This window comes from Leopardus geoffroyi, chromosome B4, assembly GCF_018350155.1.
Source record: "Leopardus geoffroyi isolate Oge1 chromosome B4, O.geoffroyi_Oge1_pat1.0, whole genome shotgun sequence".
Taxonomy (NCBI): domain Eukaryota; kingdom Metazoa; phylum Chordata; class Mammalia; order Carnivora; family Felidae; genus Leopardus; species Leopardus geoffroyi.
Genome location: NC_059341.1, coordinates 70,466,022 through 70,480,970, shown reverse-complemented (window position 1 = coordinate 70,480,970; position 14,949 = coordinate 70,466,022). Strand labels below are relative to the sequence as shown.

The 14,949-nt window shown below is 46.2% G+C and overlaps 1 protein-coding gene across 5 annotated transcripts in view; it reads left to right on the top strand.

The window, feature by feature from the left end:
• PRICKLE1 (prickle planar cell polarity protein 1) overlaps positions 1-14,949 on the top strand; it is a 111,971-nt gene that overhangs the window by 78,337 nt on the left and 18,685 nt on the right. The window contains exon 1 of one of the 5 annotated variants that reach the window (XM_045465827.1): positions 12,512-12,607. The exons of 1 other annotated variant lie outside the window; for it this stretch is intronic. The gene's annotated coding sequence lies outside the window, so the exon portion shown is untranslated. Of the gene's footprint in view, positions 1-12,511; positions 12,608-12,734; positions 13,127-13,413; positions 13,540-13,646; positions 13,777-14,949 lie in introns of those variants that run through there. 3 more of the 5 variants (XM_045465826.1, XM_045465829.1, XM_045465828.1) reach the window with 3 other exon arrangements.

Sequence of the window (14,949 nt, the reverse complement as noted above, 5' to 3'; positions counted from 1 at the left end):
GTTTACATTTTAAAATATTACAAGATGGCCGAGACTGGGGTTAAGAAATCTTTAAAACATCTTTAATTTCGGTTTAACTGCTAAGTTGCATACTCTTCTTGTAAGTTGGGTTTTTCCCCTCCAAATTAAAAAAATGAAAAGAAGAAAAGAAAAGGAAAAAAGGGAAAGCAACGTGCGGTTTGCTGTACTCATTGCTCCTCCTACCCTGCCTGTTTTGCATTAGGAGGTTATGGAAACCCAAGACTGAAAGGTCCATAAAGAAAACCTTCCAGCAAAGGAAAGAAATAGAGAAAAGAGGCATCTGAAACTTGGCCCCTTTCCCCCATCTGCCCTAAAAATACATTCCAGAACAAAATGTGAGTCCCTGATAGTTGGAAGTAGAAAGAAGAGAAGCAAATAATTTTTTTTAAAATCATTACTTCTTAAGTACTGTGGTTAAGTAGTCCCTAGTTTTGCCCTTAAGAACTATCTAAAATGTAAAACCATCTGGGAAAAATCATACAGAACTGTATATGTCCATTCATTCCCAGGTCATTCTGTAAGTTAATTGTTGGTTCCTCCCCTGTTCAAGACAAGAACTGCCACCAGGAATCTGCCCAGTGAGGCTCGTAACTGCCATCCCTGTTGGCAGATTCCTAGCAATAACATGGCAGAGGCCTCAGCCCACTTTCTCTTAGTTTCTCCTAGCAATGTTTATAGTAAATATTTTCCTTATAATGCCCAGAAGATGTGCAGTCTAGGTAGCACACGAGTGGTCATCTGGAATTCTTTTTCCCCTTATAATTCTACTATAAATTCATTTTTAATGTTTATTCATTTTGAAGAGACAGAGCGCGAGCGGGGGAGGGGCAGAGAGAGAGAGGGAGACACAGAATCGGAAGCAGGCTCCAGGCTCTGAGCTGTCAGAACACAGCCCGACGCAGGGCTCGAACCCACCAACTGCGAGATCATGACCTGAGCCGAAGCTGGACACTTAACCGACTGAGCCACCCAGGTGCCCCATAATTCTACTATAAATCAAATTTGTTATTAGATAGCATTGGCATCATACTGCCAGCGTTCCTAGTACAGGTTTTTAAGAATTACAAATATTTATGTATGCGATCATCATATTTATTCTCCTTAAGAACTCTCTTAATTAAACATGAGAAGCAGCGTGACATTTTTCTGTAGATTTAAATTTGCCTGATAGTGCAAAAATAATATGGTGCACTTCATGAAAGCTCTTAGGGATCACAGTTGCGGGTTCGAGAAGGTCATCTTAAAGGTTCTTGGAAAGTGATCATTAAGTGTTGCTTGTGCAGGAATTCACCTTCCTCTTTTATCTTTGAGTGCTGGCTCCGTTTGAGAGGTTGTCTAAGCATATCATTGGATTCTTTCAAAAAAAAGTTTGACTCGTCAGAGGCTAAAAACATCATATTTCATAAAACTATTTTCTTTTTTTTTAATGTTTACTTACTAATTTTTGAGAGAGAGAGAGAGAGAGAGAATGTGCATGAGCAGCAGGGAGGTCCAGAGGGAGGGAAAGAGAGGATCCCAAGCAGGCTCCATGATGTCCATGCAGAGCCCCTTGGGGGCGGGGTGGGGGAGGAACTCACAACTCTGAGATCATGAGACCTGAGCTGAACCTAAGAGTCGGACACTTAACCCACTGAGCCACTCAGGTGCCCTCATCAAACTATTTTCTCATGATACTTCCAGTCTTCACTAAGTTGCTCCCCCTCCCAAACATACTTTTCCCAAAGGAAAAGGGAATCATTTCAGTGATTCCTCGAATCTGGTTAGAGTCTATTGAAAGAGAAGCTAAAAGTTCAGAAATGGTTGATAATGGAAATCTGGTTTGGTCCGTTACGTAAGCAAAAATGCAGTGTGCCATCTTAAATTGGAACTAGCGCTTATGTTAAGTAAAAATGTTTGCCCCTCAGTGGGAAGCAGATTGTCTTTACAAGCCTCTGTGATGTCATATGAGTCCTCATAGTCTCCCATTATTTGGGCTCATCTGCAAGAAATTTTTACTGGGGGACATACTGGCAATTAGAATTGCCCAGAAATGCTGCCAGAGTATTAATTCTGTTGTCTTTGTTTTTCATTTGCTGCAACTGAACCGAAGGACCTTAGTATAAATATGTGTACATATACATAATGTATTATGGTTCTGGGAGTTGAGGTGTAATCAGTTTTGTCTGACACATCTATTAATGGCTGTATTATTTCAGTGCCTTTTGCCTTGAGCATGTGAGATGCGTTCAGAATGGGTTACCCACAGACTTCCAAACGGGACCATTCTCACGGTTTGCTCTTTGTTCAGCGTGATCTGCCTGTAAGTTGAGGAGGTGATGGTTGGGCTGCTGAACCCATCTGAGAATGAAAACCTTATTTGAGTAAGAGCTTAGTACGCCCTGACACTGGTAAGGACTAATGGGCGACAGAGCCACTGTTGTATCTATGACCTTCAGATACAGGCCACTTTTGTTGTATTGGAACAATAAAACAGACTTTGCATCTATAGAAATTAAAATGGTGCAGTGAACTGCTTCAAAAAGCTGACGGTCTCACTTGTCTGAGGATCTCTAGGGTTGGGGGCTGGGGAGTGCAACTCCTTTGAGCTGTACGACTCTTTGGTCCTAGAGGCCAGCGAACTGATGTATTGTCATTGAACCCCGCTAAGTGACTCACAAGTACTGCTTCATTTCAACCCAAAATAACATGATACTTAAAATTTCTAGAATTTTTCTTCCTACTTTCTGATGATGTTGCTGAGGGACAAGTTGGGGAAAGCAAAGCATTTTATTTTGCTATTTATAAAAAGCTCTGCTTTAAAAACAAACAGGCTTTGATGTCAGACTGGGTTTTGAATCTGGGATCTTGCACTAATTTGCTGATGATTAGGATGGTTGAGCAAGCTGCCTTAACTTTTCTCATTTGTAAAATGAGGACTATACGATCTACCTTCTGCTTTTACAAGGACTTTAAAAAAGATATTTGTACAGGATTCAACACAGTGCTCAGCAAACAAGTCCTCCCAAAGTTATAGCTGCTGTAACGATAATAATAAGGGAGATTCATTTGGCGTTACTGGGTTCTTCCTCAATATATAACCACAGAAGATGTAGTGACATCACCCTGTATGTCAAAATGACGCACAATTCTGGCACATACTTGATTCCTCAGTCTATCCTGATTCCACCACTCTCTTGAAGTTACTGATAATTGGTTGAAATGCAAGCCCTATAGCAGGTACTCAGTGAAATGGTACAAGACAGAGCTCCCATTCCCTCAAGGGGGCTAAGGATGTTCACAGCCTCCAGATCCACTCAGACCTCACTTTCATCCCTGACAAACAGCTTCTTCACCACGATCACCTTCAGAGAAAGATTTTCCTTTGAAAATCCTGGTTTTCTTCTCTTTCTAGACCAGCCACTCCCACCATTAGCCCGGGGATTGTGATTTGTCTCTGAGGAACCTAACTTCCAATTTCACTGCTCCTCATTCTCCAGGGCTGATGGCATAGATCTTCTATGACTTTACATTTATTTTTGTGTCTTAAAAGTCCTTCAGTGTGGCCCACAACAGGCCGTTAATGATTTGGTTGTGTCTTAAAGGGTTGGGTTTGGAGCTGTGTGCGTGGGCGTCGGATCAGACAGTTGTGCACATGGAACCCCAGGTCATGCCAGTGCAGGGGGCAGTACGTCAGCAACTGACTGACAGGAGAGGAGTCCACTCCTGTGGCCTGGTTCCTGCACTTTATCAAAATCACAATGGTTGCTCCAGCAAGCCATCTTCATTATGCTCAGTCCTGTGAAATAACAGTGATGGGGAGATGGTGCTCTCAAGAAGCGTCTGCTCTAGAAACAAGACCGACATACTCAAAATTGTGACAACTCAAGAGAGGGTATCGTGTGTTGTGGTCTCCATTGATCCGGCGGTCCATCATGACTGTTTCACTGAACTGTGTGGGGCTGAGCTTGGCAGGAGGAGAATGAAGGCAGTTGGGACAGCTCTTTGAAGGAGCTAGAAACACCAGAAAGTCTATTTCTCAAAAATGTGTCTCTTCCATACACTGATATTAACCAAAAGAGTGGCTCCAGCCCACCCTTATTGGTGTAGGCGCTGAGTGGAAAGGAACACTTCTGGGTTATCTCAAAGCTGTGTGCCAATGAGAAGAAAATCACATCACTCCAGTGGATACCATTTTTTTTTATGTTTGTGAGAGGGAGAGAGAATGAGAGAGAGAGAGAGAGAGAGAGAGAGAGACAGAGCACAAGTGGGGGAGGGGCAGAGAGAAAGGGAGACAGAGAATCCGACGCAGGCTCCAGGCTCTGAGCTGTCAGCACAGAGCCCGACGACGCGGGGCTTGAACTCACAAACCGGGAGATCATGACCTGAGCCGAAGTCGGATGCTCAACCTTCTGAGCCATCCAGGTGTCCCATACGATTTCTGATTAGGAAAGAAAATAAGCTGTAATTTGGGTGGTGGGACTCACCTGAATAAGGTGGGAGTCTAAGGACATACAGAGCGTCCTGCAGCAGTGGATGCACAGCCTAGAAGCCCTTGCTCAGGGAACATCTCCCGGACCCACAGCAAATCGTGTCCTGAAGTAAGGTAGCCGGCAGATCACAGTGAGTGGCTAGACAGAGCCACAGAGGGGGAACAGCCAGGTTAGGCAAAGGGTCATGAAACAGCACGATATGGCTGGAAGCCAGCAGTTATAGAGTCCAGGGTCAAGTAAGACAGGTGGTGGTGATAGAGCTGGAGAAGTCCCCAGGGGCTGACATGGAGGCCTTCACTGCCAAGAAGCCGTGGAGATGTTGGGCGAACTGTGAAGAAGGGACTTTAAAGCAGGATGAAGCTGGTCACATTTGTGGTGGTCAAGGGAAGGAGAATGACTAGAGAGGTGACGGTGTGAGGAAACGAGCCAGGCTCCTGTGGTAGCCCCGAGTGGCAGTGGCCGCAGCCTCGGAGGGAGGGGGGACAGAGCCAACCGGGAAACTGAAAAGACACAAAGACCTGATAAGTAACGCAGTGAGGGTAGGCAGGCAGGAGGGCCTGGTTGGTGGCTTACTCAGAGTATTGGTGGTACCAGAATGAGACAGGAACAGAGGAGGATGTCAGGTGTTGGTTTGGAGGTAGGTGGGGCACATGATTTAGAAGTTTAAGCTTTCTGGAGCGCCTGGGTGCTTCAGTCAGTTGAGCGTCCTACTTCTGCTCAGGTCACGATCTCGTGGTTTGTGAGTTCGAGCCCTACATCAGGTTCGCTGCTGTCAGCACAGAGCCCACTTCTGATCCTCTATCTCTGTCTCTCTCTGCCCCTCCCCTGCCATCTCTCTCTCTCTCTCTCTCTCTCAAAAATTAAAAAAAAAAAAAAGAAAAAGAAATTTGGGCTTTCTAAAGAGATTCCAGGTTAGCCAGTTAGTGTTCCTATCAGATCTCATAAGCCAAAAAGAATAAATGACCTAAGTGATGATAAACTTCACAAGATTGCTTTAAACATTAAAACTGAAATTTTTAACCTCAAATTAGTTGACATACTTTTTTTTTTTAAAACAAATACAAATAAAGAAAAACAGAATCAATGGACTGATCGTTGAGATATAAAAAGGAGTACTGTATGTGCAAGGTCTGAGTCAGGTTCTGTGGAGAATTGAATGTGAACAAGACAGCAAATATTTACTGAGAATCCTGTATGTACCAGGCAACGTGCCTGATACACCAGGCCTGTGTATCTATCACTAAACAAAACAGACAGGCTCCCTGCCCTTCGCCCCTCTAGAATTCAGTGTAAACTCAGTGTTGAAGAGACTACTGCTGTGAGCATAAAGGACAAAGGAAATATTAAAAGTAACTTCTATCAAAAGGCAGTTACTCATCTGGAACTACGCGATTCAAGACCAACAGAACAATGTGAATTCCAAATCCTGTCCCTGGCACAATCTAATTAAAGCTTGTAAACCAGTCTCCACTACAAAATCACCTCGCTTAAATTCCCACGGTTGCAGAAAGGGACTTGGGATCTCAGATAAGATAAAGAAATGTTATGGAAAACTTTGCTGACCTTTTTCTTTTTGGCAAGAGGCTTCTGGCTGCTTGAAACAATTCTTTGCTGACACCTCTCTAAGAACACCTTGATTAATTCAGCACACAGTAACAGTGTTAAAAGCTGGCATGCCATTGTTGGTCCAGATTCTCCCTTGAGGAAAATCAACCATTTTAGTTGGTGGTGAGTTTAAATAGCGTGAGAAAATACATAGGTTTGCAAAATAGCTTTGCATATGTAGTTCATGAAGTAAAGCAGCAAATGCTCCATAATTTTAAAATTTAAGACAAAGCAGTATCTATTATTTAGATGTTTTGTATAAAACATGAACTGCGAGATTGTAGACCCCCCACTTAACATACCAGTGTCATTTTCAATGCCATTTTGACCTTTGTAGTAGGAGTTGGGTAGTTCTTCTACATAGATTATCTTCCAACCTGAAAATCATGTGCCTGTTTCTTTCACAGTGATGGACTCTGAGCTCTTTAACACTAGGGGATGTAAATGCTGTGTTTTAAAGGTGACTATCAACAGGAAGATAAAGTTTGAGCTTAGAAATGTAAATCCTGGGCATCTGGATGGCTCATTGGGTAGAAAGTGTGACTCTTGATCTCTGGGTCATGAGTTTGAGCCCCACGTTGGATGTGGAGATTACTCAAAATAAAAAAATGTAAATCCGTCAGGTCACCTTGAGTTTGTCTCCCATGGGCAGTGAAAAGTATTTGCTATTTCAAGTTAGAGTTCACATCCAGGCTAAACTGTCGGTTCTGTTTCAAGTAAACTGTGGGAATGTGGATTCACTTAGGAATGTCCGCACCCCATCTGCCTCCCTAACCCCCACCATACACAACGGGCCGCCACAGAGTCCGGTTCCTTCACCTTCAGACACATGGTCTGGTTTTCTCTGCCCTTGACTGCTGAGGCAGCTCCTAAGCTCTTCCCATCTAGCTTCCCTGCACTGCTCTTTCTGCCCTCCCTCTAATTAGGGCACAGATACAATCACGTACCTCTTTGCTTGAACTTCTGTGGCTCCCATAGCCCCTAGAGTAGCTTAAAGGGCTGCTTTCCTTTGGGCACAGTCTCCAGCCCCTCCCTCCTACCTTCCAGTCCTCCTATCACATTACCATGGGCTTACCAGGAGCTGCTCCCTCCCTTGGTCCTCAGGCTTTGATTGGCTCAACCTGGCCGGGGGCCCTGTTCCCTACCCCAACTCCACTCCAGTAATTACCCTGATCAACTCCTTCTAATCCTAAAGGCCCGGATCAAAGCTTCCCCCACCTCCACACTTCCTTGATCTTCCAGAATGGATTGGTCAGCATTTCCTCTTATTCCTTTATTAGAATTTTAACCACCTTTTTACAGTAGTGTAATCACAGTGTTGCATGTTTCAAAAAATGAAACTCTTTGCCCCACTCATCTTGTGTATTTTCCTGTGCCTTCTTTTTGAAGTAAATCAAGATACAAAGAGAATATGAAGTTTAGAATAGGAAATCCTTAACTCAAGGGGAGGGAGGATCTCGGTGTGACAGTGCGGCCCTTCAAGAGATATCTTTTGAGTCAACCAAAGAATAGATCAGTGACTCAGCGGATGGATGCAGGAGGCCTCAGTTGGGGCAGCTTCTGAGCCAATACTTGTGAGTCCTTGGGAAGGTGGGACTGTTGCAGCCCCTTCCCAAAGTATTGTCAATAAATGCAGCAGGGATCTCACTATTAAAGTTTGTGACTGACAGGAAGGTACAGGAGAGGAATTATGTGTTCATGTCTTTTCCCATATCAACTAATAATTAAATCAGGAGCACCACTTTCGGCTTCAGAGATTTTCTTCCTTATGGTAATACTGCAGTATATTCTCTTTATTGTTTCTTAACCTGTAAAAGTTTTATTTGATCCTCATAAAAAGAAAAACGTTATAAATAGTATGAAAATACATTTATTTTACAAATGCAAATTAAAAACTGATACAGTTTCCTATAATTTGCCTTCCCTTAGAAACCATATTAATGGTTTGGTATGTATGGTTTTGGTATTTATAGTCCTCTAAATAGTTTTGCTGTGCATATACTAGCCTATAACAATGCGATCATACTACATGATGTGTCTTTATATCTTTGATATCTTTATGTTATAGATCTGTCAGTATTTATCGGAAAATTAATTCTTCGTTCCTTAACATGTTGGTAGTGAAGTCTGAGGAATGTTTGTATTAAACCACAGATCTACAGGAGTCGAGAAAGTTGAAGAACTTAAAGTCAAGATGCTTGAATACTAGTTTAATTATCTGTCCATGAAAACTAACACACATTTCCTGGGTGTGGGGAAGGGGCATTTCAGAAAAGGTGGGAGAGGGGGTGGGCAGAGATAGCTGCCCCGTTTTTACCGCAAGTTGTAAGCCAGAGCACGAGTGAAATGAAAGGATCTGATGATGCCCTGTTCTCCCTCCCAGCCTGGGCTGTGGACTCCAGGCATCGCAGCTGGAAACACCTATCTGGCGTCAGTGTCCTAAGCAGCTATTATTGAGTTTTTAAGAGACTCAGAAAATACTAGAACTGGTGGAGGCTCCAGGAGCATCTAGCTCCCGGGTGAAGGAGCCTGAGGGCTGACCTGGAAGCCCTTGCTGGGGGAGGGCGGGGGGGGGGGGGGGGGGGGGGGGGGGGGGGTCGGGAGAGGGGTAGGTATTTGTGGGAGGGGTTTGGGTTGAAACCAACCCTGAGCTTCAACGGAACACTTTCCCTTGCCTCTGTTTGTATACTGAGGTTCCTATTTTAGTTGAAAAATGGATTGTGTTCCCTCTTCCAAAGTTCTAACCATTGACCTAACCCCAAACACTAGCATTTTTAGAAATGAAAAAAAACCCGAATACCTTAGAGAAGTGATTTATCCCAGTGTGACAGAGCGAGTAAAATTGACAGAGAAGAGACATTTCAGTCTCCTGAGAGCCCAGCACATCAGGGTACTTGGATGGAGGAGTCACATCACTCTCAAAGGAGGTACGAGTTGGGGGAGGGGACAGACAGGAAGCTGGGAGGGTTGGAGTAGTAAATCTAAAGAGGGATTGGGTGTAGAAAATGTTAAAGAACCAGTGCTCTCTAATCACATTGCTTTAAATATAATCAAAGGGCGAAGAGAGTAATTGGAGGCCTAGAGGAACTGTAACCTATTATAAAACACCGTAATGCCTGTTAACTCTAGGAAGAGCTGATATCTGCCTTGGGGCCCTTCCCAGGGGGAAGAAGGCTCTAGAGACTCAGCTAATGGTAACTAGAATTTGCAAATATATAGTAACCCACTAGGTATACCTGTCCAATCTGAGGTACAACAGAAATGTTTAAAATTAACAAGAAAAAAATTTTTTACCTAAACATTCAGTGGTAACAAGGATGATGAATTATTATGATTATTTTTTGAAAAATGATCTCATTTTTTAAAAAATCTGGACAAGATGTAGGATCCCATAGATTGTCATCAACTCTGTTGTATGATTTTGCAATTAAAAAAATTATTTTAAAAGGCATTTTAACTAGAAATTACATCCTACATACAGGTGTTACTTGAGATTCTTTTAGTTACCTATCTCTTTATAGTCAGAACAGCCGAACTGCTGTCCTAGACCATGCTGTCAGTGAAGACTAAAGCTGTCACCCTACTTAACATTACATATGCCAGCTGCCCCTCAGATTTACTGAGTGAGATGTCACTTGATGACTATTAGAGCCCTTGGTCTCTCTTCTCTATTAAGAAACTGAATCATTTAAATAGGCTCTTCCTAGATTTCTGACCTTTAGTTACAAATTCTTCCAAATGTCTGGGACCAAGAGCACCTCTTACTGTTCAAACTAAAACCCAGGTCTGTTTTACAAATGAAAAAACAGAGGCAAGGAACAGAAAAGACCTTAAGGTCACTATATACAAATCCCAGGAGAACCAAGAAATAGCACCAAGGTTTGCTTTATATTTTGTCCTTTATCTCTTTCCTCCAGACCCGGTAGAGTTGGCAGGCATTTGACACACAAAGTGCTGCCTCTTTATTTCTTTGCCTTTGGCATTTTTCTGTTTTTGTTCCCCCCCCCCCCCCCCCATCATAGTCTCTTCCATTAGGACACTGTAGTTCAGTGTGGTTTTAGGTTAGAGACGGAGTTACTTGCCCAGGTATGGTATATCTGTAAGGCCTGAGAAGAATGTCCAAAACTCATTTGTTCATTTAACTCATGTTTATTGAGCTTGTCTGCTATGTGCCAGGAGTGATTCTAGGTGCTGAGAATACAGTAGCGAATCCTGGAAGTCCCCGCCTTCTAGGGGAAGAGAAAGAAAGCAAACATGAACAACTAGGCATATAATAATGTCAATCAGAGCTAAGAGCTATGATGTGAATAGCGCAAACCAGAGGAAGGGATGACTTGGGGGATTAGGAACATTGGAGAAGGCCTCTTTCAGGAGGTCACAGTACAGCAGAGACCAGGGTGGGATGAGGGAACCAAGTCCTGTGAATTTCTGGGCTTCCTTTCTCAGCCTCCCCTCAAGTGTGATCTGCAAGCAATGAATATTCCACCTGGCTGAAACAAAAGGGTGCTGGTTGGGGGCCTTGCTTCCCATCCTGCATAAGTTCACCCTTGCTGATAACAATGCCTTTCAGACCAGACCAAAGTCTGTTGCATTCAGTTGGAACATTAGTAAAAGCTTTTAACTCTCTCCAAAGTGCTTCAGCACTAAAAACACTGACAATAGGCAATAAAGCTGACAGTACCTGCTGAAATTGTAACAAACAGTATTTACAAATAACGGCCTTAGAGGAAGCACACTTAACAATGGCTGACATTTAATACTGATAAGTGTTGCTATCGGTTTGTGGCCTTGGCTGATGTGTAGCTGCCCTTTGAAAGCTGTTTCCGGGGCGTCTGGGTGGCTCAGTCGGTTGTGCGACCGATCATGATCTTGTGGTCTGTGGGTTCGAGCGCCGCGTTGGGCTCTGCGCTGACGACTCGGACCCTGGAACCTGCTTCGAATTCTGTGTCTCCCTCTCTCTGCCCTTCCCCCGCTCACACCTTTCTCTCTCTCTCTCTCTCTCTCTCCCCCCCTCTCTCTCAAAAGCGAATGAACATTAAACAAATTAAAAGCTGTTTCAAAAAGGATCCACCTGGCTTGAAGCATTGGTCTGCTGCTACTTCCTTTATCATAATGATATGATAGTTTAGGATTTCATTTAAGTCCATGACTGACTGCACTTTTGTCCTATAGATGCTGTCAGTTGATGACGTCCCTGAGGAAGCCCAAACAGAATGAAATAGGAAAAAGGAAATCTGCCCTAGGTCTTCACGGCTAATTTCACAGGTCCAGGGAGGAAAGTGGTAACCTTGGAAGTCCTCCATCCACCCTCCGCAAACCCCCACACAACCTGAGGGCCAGAGGAGCTCTATATCACACCTGTTGAGAAACAGCCTTCAAAACTGGACCCTGAATTGGCCAAAAGAGTCTATTTGAATCACAAATCCTGTTGTTTGAAGCGGTATTTCCAAATTACTCTACCAACAGAGCCACAAATTTTTTTTGTCTCTGCCACTTTAAAGCAATAACTTAAAAAGGGAGCTTCTCAGCAGCTGCCATGCTTTAAGGCAGAGATAACAGAAACTGGCTACGGAGTTGTTGGCTGCTCTATTTATGGCAACTTGTTTGTGTATTTTTAAATCACAGTTACAATGGACTATTGTTCAGTTGAATAATACTGTAGAAACATATATGTTACAAATCACTCTCCCAAGGAATCCTGGTGGTTCAAGGATTCTTTTTTTTTTTAATCTTAATAAAAAGGTGGGATACCTAAGGAACCAGTGACCATTTTAAGTTGCTTTTATTTAACAGCACTTTATAAACTGACACAACTCTTAAGTATTTAAATAATGCATCTTTCTCTCTCCCTCCCTTGGCATTTTATCACCTTGTGATAAGACTATTGTAGATATTAAAACTTGTAGTTCAGAAGAGATCCATACCTCAGGTGCTGATTATACTAACCTATCATTTCTTTTTTGGCTTGCTTTGAGGCACTGTTTTTGCTTCTTTTGGTCCTTTCTGTAGACAATTAATGTCAAACTTCACTTTCTTTCAGTGTATCTAGAAATAGCTCAGAAACAAGATTGGCCTTTTAAATGTGAGGCACCTTCTTGTGTTTGAATAATGATATTCACTTAACCTGTTTATAAAAACTCTTATGTACTTGATTAAGTATATCCCAAGACCCGGCACCATTTCTTTCGCTGTTATTTACCGATAAAAATAAATCTCCTGCGCTAAGCAGTAGGAATCACTGCGAAATGCAGGAAAAGTCCGAAGAAGAGAATTCTCATGTTAATGAGTCCTTCCAAGTGAGAACTTGGTTAAACGTGCCATTTGCTGACATCACGTTTATGGGGCTGAGTGGAGATGATTTCTTTAAGAGGTGGCCTTGCATAATTCTCCTAGCGTTTTGTGGCCCGCGCGTGCACCTGCGGGAGGGGGAAGTTTACATAAGCGTCCTGGGGTATTTGCATCTCAGCTGCTCCTCTCACTAGGGCTCCTGGGAATGGAGCGGGCGGACGGAGGTAAGGGGCTCCAGCCGCGAGGCTGGCCAAGTGGGTGGGTAACTTTTCGAGGAATAATGTGCGCGCAGGACCTCGTGGAGACCTGCCAGGGGCACGGTCAGCAGTGACAGTTCCTGGAAAGCGGGCGGCCGCGAGACCAGGCTGGGCAGGCGCCTCCTGCGGACGGGAGCCGGGAGCCCAGCAGGGCTGCGATTGCGAGCCGGGAGGCCGGCCTGCGGCGCTCCTTAGGAGGGTGGGACCAGCAGGAAGCGAAATGGTTACTTTTTTAAATGCGGGCTCTGGTTACTTTTGAAGCTCGCCGGCCGCGGGCGCAGAGCGGACACCGGGATTTTTCTCTCCCGGGTGGAGGATTCTGGAGGAACGCAGAGCTGGGGGGTGGGGGATGCGGTGGCCTGGACGAGGCGACTCAGACACGGGGAGCAGAGTCGGCGACGCTGGCGGGGACAGAGGGTCTCCGGGGAGCTAAGGGACCTTTTTGCAGCCCTCCCCCCACCGCGGCTGGTTAGGGAGCTGCAGCCGGTGAGGATCGCCGCCTTGCACCGAAAGGGGGTTCACGGGGGAAAGCCGCAGGAGCCGGGGGTGCGTCAAGGAGGGGCGGGGGCGGCAGCGACCCCTAGCCAGCCGGTCAGGGCCGGTGCTGAGCCGCGACAGGGGGTGCGGCCCGCCGCGGTTTAACCGGGGCCCTGCGCTCGCCGCCCCCGCCCCTCCGTCCCCGCCCTGCTAGGGTCTCCTCCGGAAACGGGTGGACGAGGGTGACCTCCTGGAGGGCACTCAGCCCCGTTTTCCTTCGGGAACCTCCCTGGGCCGGGCCGCCAGCTTCGGCAGGACGCGGAGCGGTGGGCGCCTAGGGCGCGCCGAGAGGCTCCGCGGATTCGCGGGCCGCGGCGGGTGCCGGGAGGGGCCGCAGGCCGCGTTCCACCCCGCGGTTGCAGGTGGCGAGCCGCGGTCTGGCCCCGGGGCTCGATGGCAGCCGGGCGGCGGGGACTGGACGCCGAGGGCCGCGGGGGTGCGCGCGTCACCGTGCGCCCGCCGAGAGGGGGCTTCTTGTCGGAAGTTGGGGGGTAGAATCCGGGACCGGCGGCCACTCGGTATCGCCGTCAAGCCGCGGGGCGAGTGCTCTTCCTTGGAGGGGACGCTGCGCAGAGGCGCCGCGAGACTTTCCGCTGGAGGTGGGTCAGGGGGTTCGCAGGCGACTGTTGTGGCCCCTGGGGAAAGGAGAGCTGTTCTCTGCGGGCCTGGCGTCGGCGCCCAGGACGGACTCGCTCGCTGCCGCTGGGTCTGGGGCTCGGCCTCTGGGCGCCGTAGCGGGGAGGCGGGGAAGGGGCCGGGTGGTGGGAGAGAGGGCCGCGTCCCACCCGCGGCTCGGGGCGCCCCCTTGCGGCCCGAGCAGCCACGGCCGCGCGGAGGGTAGGGCTTGCGGGGCGCCGACGCCTGCTGCAAGCTGTCTCTTCCCGGTGCGGGCCTGGGTTGACCCAGCGGAACCCCCACAGCCATCACTCGCAGCCCTATCCAGAATTAGCCTGCTGAATTTTCCCGAAGAAGGGTGACATCCTTTCCCTCCGGCTCCTCTCCCGAACCCCTTCTTAAAAAGCTCAGGTTTTCACATTAATCTATGTCAGTATAAACCAGGCTATGTGTGGAATTTGTTTTTACAACTCGAGTCTTGTGACTTCTCAAACACTTTCTTGAAGTGTTTTCTCTGGAAACTTGTTTCAAATGAGTGCTGTAAGTTTCACAAAGAGGAGTGTTGTTCAGGAGCCAACAGGTGACGGGGTGAAACCTGAGTCTGTGTGTACATTGGAGTCAAGTCTGGCTGCCGTTTCCTTGGGCCGCCGTGGAAAATAGAAATTCAAAATATCAATAGGAGACTGACTGGAACACGATTTGCGAAAAATATCTGCGTCCCCCATTATGGAAATTAACTAGTCCATTAGAGCCATGCCTTGCGTGGTCCGCGGCACACCCCAGCATGCGTTTTGGATTTTGTCTGTATATACCGGTTTACAGCCAAAAAATCTGACCCCAGAAGCGTCGCTCTGGCAAAGGACCATGCTTTGTCATCATGTTTCCTCCTTTTGTTAGGCAGTCTGTCTTACTGTCGTGGAATGTATTTGTGCATGAAATTAGAATGCTTTGAAACCCCGCAGCGTTCCACATTTCCTCTTGGAAAAATGGATAGCTTCTTGGCAATTGGATGGTACATGACAGGCCACTCAGCTGTTGGAAAATGTACAAGTTGGAGGGAGGTCTACCTGGAAAATACAGAAAATGCCAAAGGGCACATGGCCTAATGCCACTAATTGCTGGTATGAAGTTCTTTTACTAATGTTTGATGAAGCAGT